Below are 12,880 nucleotides of genomic sequence, written 5' to 3'. Positions count from 1 at the left end.
AACGAGGAGGCCTCGCAAAACTCTGGCGCCAACGCCTCTCGTTGAAACCTCTGTTCGAAGATGTACCAGAAGTTCGGCCCAGCGTGATGGGTTTAAGCCCACTTTCCATGAGCTGGTTCTGCAGCCCAAGAAGAAGAAGCCCAAGGCCGAGCCCCTTTCTGCAGAGATGCCTAATGACCCTGCACATGGAGATGTTCCTCCACCTACTCCCATAAGTCATCTGCAAGCTATTGGCAAGGAGCTGGTGATTGATGCAACACTGCTACTGAGGATGCACTTATGGTGGACCCTGCTGCTGCCAAAAATCATGCCTTCAATGAATAGTGTGCTTTTCATATGCTGGGTTTTGCAAGCCCATAAATTTGCTTTCTGCGTTTGGTTTTCATTTTCTGATCCTTGGCTATGTAATAATGTTGGTTCAGACCTTTATGGGCTTTTTGGGCATATGACATTGTGTGTCATGTGGTTTGGAGACTTGTTTATGATCTTTATTTATGAATACTCAATGTAGAAGCTGGAATGTCCTGTGCTGGAATGTCAGGGGTTTAAACTCTGAGACTAGGCAAAGAGCTGTTAGACAAAAGATAGATGAAAGTCACTGTGCTATTTCTTGTCTGCAAGAAACTAAATGTGCTTCATTCGATTCCAGAACAATTAAAAGCTTTTGCCCCAAGAGATTTGACAGCTTTGCTTTCTCTCCTTCTTTGGGGGCCTCTGGTGGAATTCTAGTTGTTTGGAACTCATCTATTTTTGATGGGACTTTATTGCAAGTCCAACAATTTGCAGTGGTGATTGAGTTTGTTTCTAGGCAAAACAATGAGAGGTGGACACTTGTGGTTGTTTATGATCCTTGTCAGGGGCAAGCTAGGGATAATTTTGTAACCTGGATATATCACCTGAATATTCCTGTGGATGAAATTTGGCTGCTACTGGGGGATTTTAATTTCTTGCGTTCTTTGGATAACAGAAACCTACCTGGTGGTGATTTGAATGACATGTTCATCTTTAATGAGATTATTGGGCACTTAGGTCTTTTGGAATTGCCCATCAAAGGCAAATCTTACACTTGGTCCAATATGCAGGATACTCCACTGCTTGAGCAGCTAGACTGGTTCTTCACTTCTGTTGATTGGATATCTGACTATCCCATGACTGAGGTGCTACCTCTTGCTAGAACTGCATCTGACCATGTGCCTTGTGTGGTTACAATCAAAACTTCTATTCCCAAGTCTAATCTTTTTAGGTTTGAGAATTATTGGCTGGAGCTGGAGGGTTTTATGGATTGTGTTGATTCTTCATGGCAGAAACAATCCAGAAAGGGGCATATTACTGCTAGGATAGCTGACAAATTTAAGTCCTTGAGAATGTGTCTCAAGAGATGGCAGAAGAACATTTCCAAACTGAAAACTCTAGTATGTAAATGCAATAATGTTGTTCTGCTTTTGGATGAGCTTGAGGAATATAGACCACTTTACAGACATGAATCCAATTTCAGGAAAGTGGTTAAAAACCATGTAGAGAAATTGCTCCACCTTCAATGTCTTTATTGGAAGAAAAGATATACTATCAGATACATAAAAGTGGGTGGTGAGAACACCAAGTTCTTTCATGCTATGGCTACTGAGAGGCATAGAAGGAATTCTATTGCTAGCTTAAAATTGCCTGATGGTACTTTGGTGACTGGTCACTCACAAATGGAGGGTATTATATGGAATTGTTTTAAAAACAGAATGGGTTCTTCCAGGGGAATTAACATGGGTTTTGAACTTTCTTCCCTCATTGAACCAGTTGAGGGTTTAGATATTCTCACTAAGCCTTTTGAGAAGGAGGAAATGGACAAGATTGTCAAGCATATGCCAGTTGATAAAGCTCTAGGTCCAGATGGTTTTAATGGTCTCTTCTTCAAAAGGTGCTGGCACATAATTTCTTAGGATTTTTATGAATTGGCCCAGGCTTTCTTTGATGGTACTGCTCATCTGGAAAATATCAATGACTCATATATAACTCTGGTGCCTAAGAAGCCCTCACCTGAAGAGGTGGGTGACTTCAGACCTATCTCTTTAACAGGAATGGGTCTTAAGTTCCTATCTAAGATGGCAGCCAATAGGTTTCAAGAGGTGATTATGCAGTGTGTTCACAAGAACCAGTATGGTTTCATAAAAAGCAGAACAATTCAGGATTGTATTGGGTGGACTTTTGAGTATTTACACCAGTGCCACCAGTCCAAGAGACCAATTGTGATTCTAAAGTTGGATTTTGAGAAGGATTTTGATTCCCTTGAGCATGAGGCAATAGTGCAAATATTGAGATATAAGGGCTTTAATGAGAAGTGGATTCTTTGGATGAAGCAACTTTTGTCCACAGGTACCTCATCTGTTCTGCTTAATGGAGTTCCTGGTAGGAAGTTCAGATGTAAAAAGGGTGTGAGACAGGGTGATCCAGTCTCTCCCCTCCTTTTTGTCCTAGCTGCTGATCTCCCGCAGACTGTAATCAATGACATGTTCATAAGGGGCATTCTTCATCTACCTATACCTTGTCATGACCAGGATTACCCTATGATTCAGTATGCTGATGACACTTTAATTATCCTGCCTGCTGACAAGGACCAACTTATAGCTCTGAAGGACATGCTCAAGGTCTTCTCTGTGTCCACTGGTCTTGATGTGAACTACCACAAATCCTTTATTATTCCCATCAATGTGGACACTGCTGTCATGACTGAATTAGCTGCTGCATTTGGATGCCAGATTGGGAAAATGCCATTTACCTACCTTGGGTTACCAGTGGGAACTACAGGGCCTAAAATGGTGGATTTTATGCCATTGGTGGACTGCATGGAGAGGAGAATGACAGCTAGCTCCTCTTTTTTAAATCAGGGGGAAAGACTGCAGTTTCTAAACTCTGCCTTGTCTTCTATGCCCATTTTTTTCCTTTGTAGTTTGGCTGTTCCTGCTGGAATTCTAAAGCAATTGGAGAGAATCCAGAGACAATGCCTCTGGAGGAAGAATAGGGGTGAGCCTGCCTCTTCACTTGCTGCTTGGGACCTTATTTGTAGGCCAAAAAACAAGGGAGGCCTTGGTATTCTTAATCTTGGTGTTCAGAATGTTGCACTTCTGCTCAAACATGCAAATAACTTTCTTAATAAAAAGGATCTCCCATGGGTGTCTTTAATTTGGGATTCCTACTATCATGGCAGAGTACCCCAAGGAACTTCTGATTGTGGCTCTTTCTGGTGGAAGGATATATGCAAGGTCATGCAAAACTTTAGGGAGTGTGCTTGGGTTCAGATTAATGAAGGGGACACTGCCCTCATGTGGTCAGACAACTGGCAGCTTGATGATCAGGTGTCTAGCCTTCAATTCAGATTTCCCAGGCTCTTTTCCTATGTTAAGTACCCCTGGATCGCTGCTAAAGAGTTCTTGGACTCTCAGGACATGTTCCAGCACTTCCACCTTCCTTTGTCCAGCCAGGCTTTTGATGACCTGACCACTCTCCAGTCTCTGTTGGGCGGCCACAATAGAGCACCTGGGTCCAAGGATATTTGGTTTTGGAATGGCACTGCCAAGGGATACTCACCAAAGTTGTTTTACTCACATACTTTTGTATTAGAATCCTTCAACTCTTTGACAGCTTGGATCTGGAAGTCCTCCTGTACAATGAAAATCAAAGTATTCGCTTGGATGCTTATTATGGACAGGTTGAACACCAAGGACATGGTGGAAAGGAGGCATTGGCATTTGGAGGATGGAGGAAATTGTGTCCTTTGTCCTTTGCAGACTAGGGAAACAAGAAATCATCTGTTCTTTAATTGCAATTTTAGTGTCAGAGTTTGGAACTATCTGCAAATTGATTGGTCATCTGGTGACTCCATGGCTGATTTGGTTATTAATGCTAGCAGGAGTTTTAGGAAGCCCTTCTTCACTGAAGTGGTGTTTATTGCTTGCTGGAATATCTGGATTCTCAGGAATGCTAAGGTCTTCAGGCATGAGAGAGCTGGATTCAATAAATGGAGAAGTGCATTCATCCATGATATAGCTTAATGCAATATAGAGTGAAAGCTGCCTATAAGGATGATCTCCTTAGATGGATCTCATTTCTGCCACCTTGAGGCCAATATTCTGTAATTTTAACTTGTTTCTTCTCCTTCTTCCCTTAGTTTAGTTTGATTACCTCTTGTAATCCCCCACAATACTTGTACTTGCTCTCTCTTTATCAATAAAGTTTTGATATGCTGTGGGGGTTTCCCCTACAGTTCCCAGTCAAAAAAAAATTGTATGTGACAAACTCTAAACCTTCAAATGAAATTCTGTTTTGTATGCTCGAATAGCTCATGTATCAACTAGGGCTGTCTGTATCTTCCATGCTAGGCGGGTTATTCTCAAGAGGAGTGGACTCCGCTCCTCACTCACGAGAAAATGGCTGGTCACCGGGATGCCCAGTCCCATGCTTTATGCAAATCAAATCAAAATAATTGCAAACAAAACTCCCCCGGGACTCTTGTTAGTTGGAGGCACTCATTGTTTCGAGCAAGCCATGGATTGATGCTTGTTGGTGGAGGGGGAGTATAAACTTTATCATTCTGTTTGGGAACCGCCTATAATGTGTGAAGCATGGGAGATATCGAGATCTCTCGGTTGTTATGTTGACAATGAAAGTATACCACCCAAAAAATTATTTACCTCTATTTCAAAACCGAGCTCTGGCACCTCTACAAATCCCTGCTTCCCTTTGCGAAGGGCCTATCTATTTACTTTTATGTTGAGTCATCACCCTCTTATTAAAAAGCACCAGCTGGAGAGCACTGCTGTCATTTGCATCCATTACTATTAATTTATACTGGGTATGACTATGACTGGATCTCTTTTACCATGAATTACAATGTTTAGTCAGTCCTTGATCTTCAGAGGTGCTCTGCATTTATGTTTTGCGGTCTCAGAAAGGGCTAGCGAGATACCATCTTGTTATATCATATCATGATTGTTTTGAGAAAGTGTTGTCATCTGAGATTTATTATTATTGCTCGCTAGTTGATTATGCCATTGACATGAGTAAACATGAGACCTAAGTGTTATTGCGAATATGGTTAGTTCATAATCTTTGCTGAAAACTTAAATGCTGGCTTTACATATTTACAACAACAAGAGCAAACAGAGTTTGTAAAAGTTTTTGTTTATCACTTTCAGTTTATCAACTAAATTGCTTGAGGACAAGCAAAGGTTTAAGCTTGGGGGAGTTGATACGTCTCCGTCGTATCTACTTTTCCAAACACTTTTGCCCTTGTTTTGGACTCTAACTTGCATGATTTGAATGGAACTAACCCGGACTGACGCTGTTTTCAGCAGAATTGCCATGGTGTTATTTTTGTGCAGAAATAAAAGTTCTCGGAATGACCTGAAAATCAACGAGATTATTTTTGGAAATATTAAAAAATACTGGCGAAAGAATCAAGGCCAGGGGGCCCACACCCTGTCCACGAGGGTGGGGGGCGCGCCTGCCCCCCTGGGCGCGCCCCCTGCCTCGTGGGCCCCCTGGAGCTCCACCGACCTCAACTCCAACTCTATATAGTCACGTTCGGGGAGAAAAAAAAACAGAGAGAAGGATTCATCGCGTTTTACGATACGGAGCCACCGCCAAGCCCTAATCTCTCCCGGGAGGGCTGATCTGGAGTCCGTTCGGGGCTCCGGAGAGGGGAATCCGTCGCCATCGTCATCATCAACCATCCTCCATCACCAATTTCATGATGCTCACCACCGTGCGTGAGTAATTCCATCGTAGGCTTGCTGGACGGTGATGGGTTGGATGAGATTTATCATGTAATCGAGTTAGTTTTGTTAAGGTTTGATCCCTAGTATCCACTATGTTCTGAAATTGATGTTGCTATGACTTTGCTATGCTTAATGCTTGTCACTAGGGCCTGAGTGCCATGATTTCAGATCTGAACCTATTATGTTTTCATGAATATATGTGAGTTCTTGATCCTATTTTGCAAGTCTATAGTCACCTACTATGTGTTATGATCCGGCAACCCCGAAGTGACAATAATCGGGACCACTCCCGGTGATGACCGTAGTTTGAGGAGTTCATGTATTCACTATGTGTTAATGCTTTGATCCGGTACTCTATTAAAAGGAGGCCTTAATATCCCTTAGTTTCCAATAGGACCCCGCTGCCACGGGAGGGTAGGACAAAAGATGCCATGCAAGTTCTTTCCCAGAAGCACGTATGACTATATTCGGAATACATGCCTACATTACATTGATGAATTGGAGCTAGTTCTGTGTCACCCTATGTTATAACTGTTGCATGAATAATCGCATCCGACATAATTCTCCATCACTGATCCAATGCCTACGAGTTTTTCACATATTGTTCTTCGCTTATTTACTTTTTCGTTGCCACTGTTACAATCACTACAAAACTATCACTGTTACTTTTGCCACCATTACCGTTACTTCCATATTACTTTGCTACTAAATACTTTGCTGCAGATATTAAGTTATCCAGGTGTGGTTGAATTGACAACTCAACTGCTAATACTTGAGAATATTCTTTGGCTCCCCTTGTGTCGAATCAATAAACTTGGGTTGAATACTCTACCCTCGAAAACTGTTGCGATCCCCTATACTTGTGCTATCAATATCCTACTCATGCTAGTGTCCAATGTTACTTATGCATAATGCATGTTCATGACCATTGTTGCTCTCTAGCTGGTTGCTTCTCGACCTAATTTCTAGCCTTGGCCTGTACTAAGTGGGAATTCTGCTTGTACATAAAAAACGTTGAACCCAAAGTTATTACAGATGAGTCCACCATACCTACCTATATATGGTATTACCCTGCTGTCCTAAATAAATTTGCATGTGCCACCTCTAAAAACTTCTAATAAATATCCTTTTTGTGTGCCTGGATCGTTCATGGAACGACAGGAGGTGGTTGGTATCTTCCATGCTAAGCGGGTTATTCTCAGGTCGAGTGTTTATTCACTCGCCATCGCATGAGAAAAGGGCGGTAATAGGGATGCCCAGTCCCAAACTGCAAACAGAAAAAGCTTACAAATAATCAAACAAAAACACCCAATGGAGTCAAAACCTCTACTTTTATCGCTTGGGAACCGCCACTAGCGTGCTTAGCATGGAAGATATTGATAACTGATAGTCGTGAAGTAAATGAGAAGGGTGCATGTCTCAAAATATCATTTACCTCTGTTTTAAAAACTTGAGCTCTGGCACCTCTGCAAATCACTACTTCCCTCTGCGAAGGGACTATCTATTTACTTTTATGTTGTGTCATCACCTTCTAAAACAAGCGCCAGAACCTGAGAGCACTGATGTCATGACTTATGCATTGTGCGTAGCTAATATTGGGTGCATCATGACTGGATCTTTTCTACCATGAATTACAATGTTTAGTTGCTGCTTGAACTTTGGAGGTGCTCTGCATTTATGTTTTGCGGTCTCAGAAAGGGCTAGCGAGATACCACTATTGTCATATTACATCATGGTTGTTTTGACAACATGTTGCTGTCTGAGATATCTTATTATTGCTCGCTAGCTGATTATGTCATTGATATGAGTTAAGATAATCTTTAATAGTTATTGTCGGCATGGTTAGTTATAATGTTGGCCAAAAACCTGGGTGCTGTTTAAGATTATTTATGCAAACAAGAGCAAAAGAGTTCATAAAAGTTTTTCTTTTTCACTTTCAGTTTATCAACTGAATTGCTTAAGGACAAGCAAAGGTTTAAGCTTGGGGGAGTTGATACGTCTCCAACGTATCTACTTTTCCAACGCTTTTCCTCTTGTTTTGGACTCTAATTTGCATGATTTGAATGAAACTAACCCCGGAGTGACGCTGTTTTCAGCAGAACTACCATGGCGTTGTTTTTGTGCAGAAATAAAACTTCTCAGAATGAAATGAAACTTTGCGGGGATTTTTTTATATCAATAAAGAGAATTTCTGGAGCCAAGAGCCACCAGAGGGGGGCACCTGGGTGGGAACAACCCACCAGGGCGCGCCAGCCCTCCCAGGCGCGCCCATGTGGGTTGTCCCCACCTGGTGGCCCCACAGACCCTGAAATCGACGCTATAAAATCCTATTTTTTCAGAAAAAAATCAGGGAGAAAGAATTATCGTGATCCACGAGACGGAGCCGCCGTCACCTCATGTTCTTCATCGGGAGGCCAGATCTGGAGTCCGTTTGGGGCTCCGGAGAGGGGGATCTTCGTTCTTCATCATCACCGACCCTTCTCCATCGCCAATTCCATGATGCTCCCCACCGGGAGTGAGTAATTCCTTCGTAGGCTCGCTGGTCGGTGAGGAGTTGGATGAGATTCATCATGTAATTGAGTTAGTTTGTTAGGGCTTGATCCTTGGTATCCACTATGTTCTTAGATTGATGTTGCTATGCTTAATGCTTGTCACTTTCGGCCCGGGTGCCATGAACTCAGATCTGAACCGTTTATGTTATCATCAGTATATCCATGTTTTAGATCTGATCTTGCAAGTTATAGTCACCTACTACATGTTATGATCCGGCAACCCCGGAGTGAATAGTTAGGACCACTCTCGGTGATGACCGTAGTTTGAGGAGTCCATGTATTCACTATGTGTTAATGCTTTGTTCCGGTTCTCTCTTAAAAGGAGGCCTTAATATCCCTTAGTTTCCAATATGGACCCCGCTGCCACGGGAGGGTAGGACTAAAGATGTCATGCAAGTTCTTTCCATAAGCACGTATGACTATTTACGGAATACATGCCTACATTATATTGACGAACTGGAGCTAGTGTCGTATGACCCTAGGTTATAACTATCTCATGATGAATATCATGCAACAAGTCACGGATCCAATGCCTACGAATGTATCTTATATTGTTCTTGCTAAGTTACTATTGCTATCATCATTGTTACACTTGCTACAAAATTACTTCTATCACTGTTACCGTTACCATGACTACTGTTACTATTATCAAAACTATCAAACTACTTTGCTACTGATCACTTTGCTGCAGATAATTAATCTCCGGGTGTGGTTGAATTGACTACTCAGCTGCTAATACCTTCAAATATTCTTTGGCACCCCTTGTGTCGAATCTATAAATTTGGGTTGAATACTCTACCCTCGAAAACTGTTGCGATCCCCTATACTTGTGGGTTATCAGGATTGAGCAAGATGCTTCAAGTAAGTTGTCATCAGTGCAATAAGGCAATAAAAATTGCTTCCAAAAGTGTGAGATCATTTAGTGTAAGAGAAAATTGAGCGTTGTACGAACTTGTGATGGTGAAGAATAAAAGCGATAGACTGCATAATAAAGGTTGCCATCACAAGGGGCAATGCAACGCGACGTTCTTTTGCACTAAAGGGTTGAGCATACAAACAAATAAGCGCATGGCAACCTCTGCTTCCCTCTGCGAAGGGCCTATCTTTTACTTTTATGTATTTACTTTTATGCAAGAGTCAATGTTTTTCTCTCTATTCCTTTTTATTTTTCTCCTTTGGCAAGCATCATGTGGTGAGGAAAGATCTAGGCACATATCTCCAGTTGAACATGGGTAGCATGAGTTATTATTGTTGACATCACCCTCGAGGTGAATACGTTGGGAGGCGAAACTATAAGCCTCTATCTTTCTATGTGTCTGGTTGAAACGTTTTGCTCATATGTATGCGGTGAGTGTTAGCAATCAAAGAAGACTATATGCTGGTTGAGTATGTGGACTTGCCTAAAGGCTCCGATACATGACCCTTCCTGAAAAGATGATGAATTGTAGTTTCAAAGTTGACTAAGAACATAGGTTTTTGGTTTCTAGTAGAGTTTATGCTTTATACTTCGATAGTGTGATGAATTGTCACTTATTCATGATAAGTCTATGATAAGAGTTCTATGATAAAAGTCTTATGTTTAAATTTGTTGCTGTTATAATAATCAACATGATGCTTCTATGTCCGTATTTTGTTTTTTATCGACACCTCTCTCTCTCTAAGCATGTGGACATGTTTTTCGACTTCGGTTTTCGCTTGAGGACAAGCGAGGTCTAAGCTTGGGGGAGTTGAAACGTCCATTTTGCATCATGTTTTCCTACTGTTATTTATGATGTTTTTATGCATAATAATCCTTTTTGCAGTAATTCTAATGCCTTTTCTCTCTTAATATGCAAGGTACATACAAAGAGGGAGAATTCTGGCAGCTGGAAATCTGGACCTGGAAAAGCTACGTCAGGCCACCTATTCTGCACAACTCCAAACAAGCTGAAACTTTATGAAGATTTTTTATGGAATATATGAGGAATATTGGAGCAAATAAGTACCGGAGGGGGCCACCCTGGTGAGCACAAGACACCATGGTTGTGCTCATCCAGGCCCACCTCTGATGCCCATCTTCTGGTATATAAGTCATTTTGACCTAAAAAATAAAGAGAGGACTTTCAGGGCGGAGCCGCATCGTCTCGAGGCGGAACTTGGGCAGGAGCACTTTTGCCCTACGGCGGAGCGATTTCGCCGGGGGAACTTCCCTCCCTGAGGGGAAAATCATCGTCATCATCATCACCAACAACTCTCCCATCTTGGGGAGGGCAATCTCCATCAACATCTTCAACAACACCATCTCCTCTCAAACCCTAGTTCATCTCCTGTGTTCAATCTTGTTACCGGAACTATAAATTGGTGCTTGTGGATGACTAGTAGTGTTGATTACATCTTGTAGTTGATTACTATATGGTTTATTTGGTGGAAGATTATATGTTCAGGTCCATATGCTATTTAATACCCCTGATCTTGAGCATGATTATCATTTGTGAGCAGTTACTTTTGTTCTTGAGGTCACGGGAGAAATCATGTTGCAAGTAATCATGTGAACTTGATATGTGCTTGATATTTTGATAGTATGTATGTTGTTATTCCCTTAGTGGTGTCATGTGAACGTCGACTACATGACACTTCACCATATTTGGGCCTAAGGGAATGCATTGTGGAGTAGTAATTAGATGATGGGTTGCGAGAGTGACAGAAGCTTAAACCCTAGTTTATGCGCTATTCCGTAAGGGACCGATTGGATCCAAAAGTGTAATGCTATGGTTAGAATTTATTCTTAATACTTTTCTCATAGTTGCGGATGCTTGCGAGAGAGTTAATCATAAGTAGGAGGTTTGTTCAAGTACGAACAACACCTAAGCACTGGTCCACCCACATATCAAATTATCAAAGTAGCGAACATGACTCGAATCAACATGATGAAAGTGACTAGATGAAATTCCCGTGTACCCTCAAGAATGCTTTGCTTACTATAGGAGACCGCTTTGGCCTGTCCTTTGCCTCAAAAGGATCAGGCTACCTTGCTCCACTTTTGCTACTATTATCGTTACTTGCTCATTACAAATTATCTTGCTAAACTACTCTGTTACTTACAATTTCAGCACTTGTAGACATTACCTTGCTGAAAACCACTTGTCATTTCCTTCCGCCCCTCGATGGGTTCGACACTCTTACTTATCAAAAAGAGCTACAATTGATCCCCTATACTTGTGTGTCATCACAGCGCCAACGTCGAGGGTCAGGTATGTCCAGCCACCGGCCCATTTCTTTCATCGTGCACGTCGCCGACACTTGTTCTTCGGCTGCGCAGATGGTCCGGATGTTCACCATGTACCGCCAGGACTACAGCGACCAAGAGTTCAAGTTCCTTCACGTGTTCTCCCCGATCGAGTCATGCGAGAAGTGGAGGGATGTCCGGCCCACCCTCGCCAAGGCCAAGGAGACCTACAAGCCGGACGCGCCCGCCCCGGGCGCGGCTGATGGGCGCCTTGATGGCAACAAAAGAGTCAAGATGGCGAGGGGCACGACACCGGCTGCCGAGCGACTGCAATCATTGATCGAGCAGTGCATCACCGACGGCAAGAGCAACGCCGCAAGGAGGGAGGAGAAATCCGACGCGCGGTGGTCGGCGTTGATGACGACCAGCGCCGTCAAGCTCGACCTACTCCGGACCAACGTCGCTGCGAAGAAGAGGAACACCAACCTGGCGTTCTTGATGGGGGCGGACATGTCGATGATGGACAAGCAGGTCAAGGCGTGGTACTTGGTGGAGCGCGGCCTCATCTTGAACCAGATGCCTTCGACCACCGCGCCTACGCCCACTCCGACCCCAACGCCGACGCTCAGCCCGAGCGATGAAGCCACACCGACGCTGAGCACAGAAGCCACGCCGACGCCGACCAGCCCGAGCACCGAAGCCATGCCGACGCCGAGCACGCCGGCGGCGGCCAGTCCCACGCCAGAGGAGCCCGTCATTTGACGCTAAAGGAAATATGCCCTAGAGGAAATAATAAAGTTATTATTTATTTCCTCATATCATGATAAATGTTTATTACTCATGCTAGAATTGTATTAACCGGAAACATAATACATGTGTGAATACATAGACAAACATAGTGTCACTAGTATGCCTCTACTTGACTAGCTCGTTAATCAAAGATGGTTAAGTTTCCTAGCCATGGACATGAGTTGTCATTTGATTAACGGGATCACATCATTAGGAGAATGATGTGATTGACTTGACCCATTCCATTAGCTTAGCACTTGATCGTTTAGTTTACTGCTATTGCTTTCTCCATGACTTATACATGTTCCTGTGAATATGAGATTATGCAACTCCCTGATACGTCTCCAACGTATCTATAATTTTTGATCGTTCCATGCTATTATATATTCTGTTTTGGATGTTTAATGGGCTTTATTATACAATTTATATTATTTTTGGGACTAACCTATTAACCGGAGGCCCAACCCAAATTGCTGTTTTTTTTTGCCTATTTCAGTGTTTTGCACAAAAAGAATATCAAACGGAGTCCAAATGGAATGAAACCTTCGGGAATGTGATTTTTGGAAAAA

General features: G+C 42.7%; 1 pseudogene; it reads left to right on the top strand.

The window, feature by feature from the left end:
• The window catches only part of LOC123172985 (uncharacterized), a 55,320-nt pseudogene extending 43,036 nt beyond the window's left edge, over positions 1–12,284 (top strand).
• The last annotated feature ends 596 nt before the right edge of the window (positions 12,285–12,880 follow it).

Source organism: Triticum aestivum, unplaced genomic scaffold (genome assembly GCF_018294505.1).
Source record: "Triticum aestivum cultivar Chinese Spring unplaced genomic scaffold, IWGSC CS RefSeq v2.1 scaffold27977, whole genome shotgun sequence".
In the NCBI taxonomy this organism is placed as follows: Eukaryota; Viridiplantae; Streptophyta; class Magnoliopsida; order Poales; family Poaceae; genus Triticum; species Triticum aestivum.
This window is presented reverse-complemented; position numbering and strand designations above follow the sequence as displayed.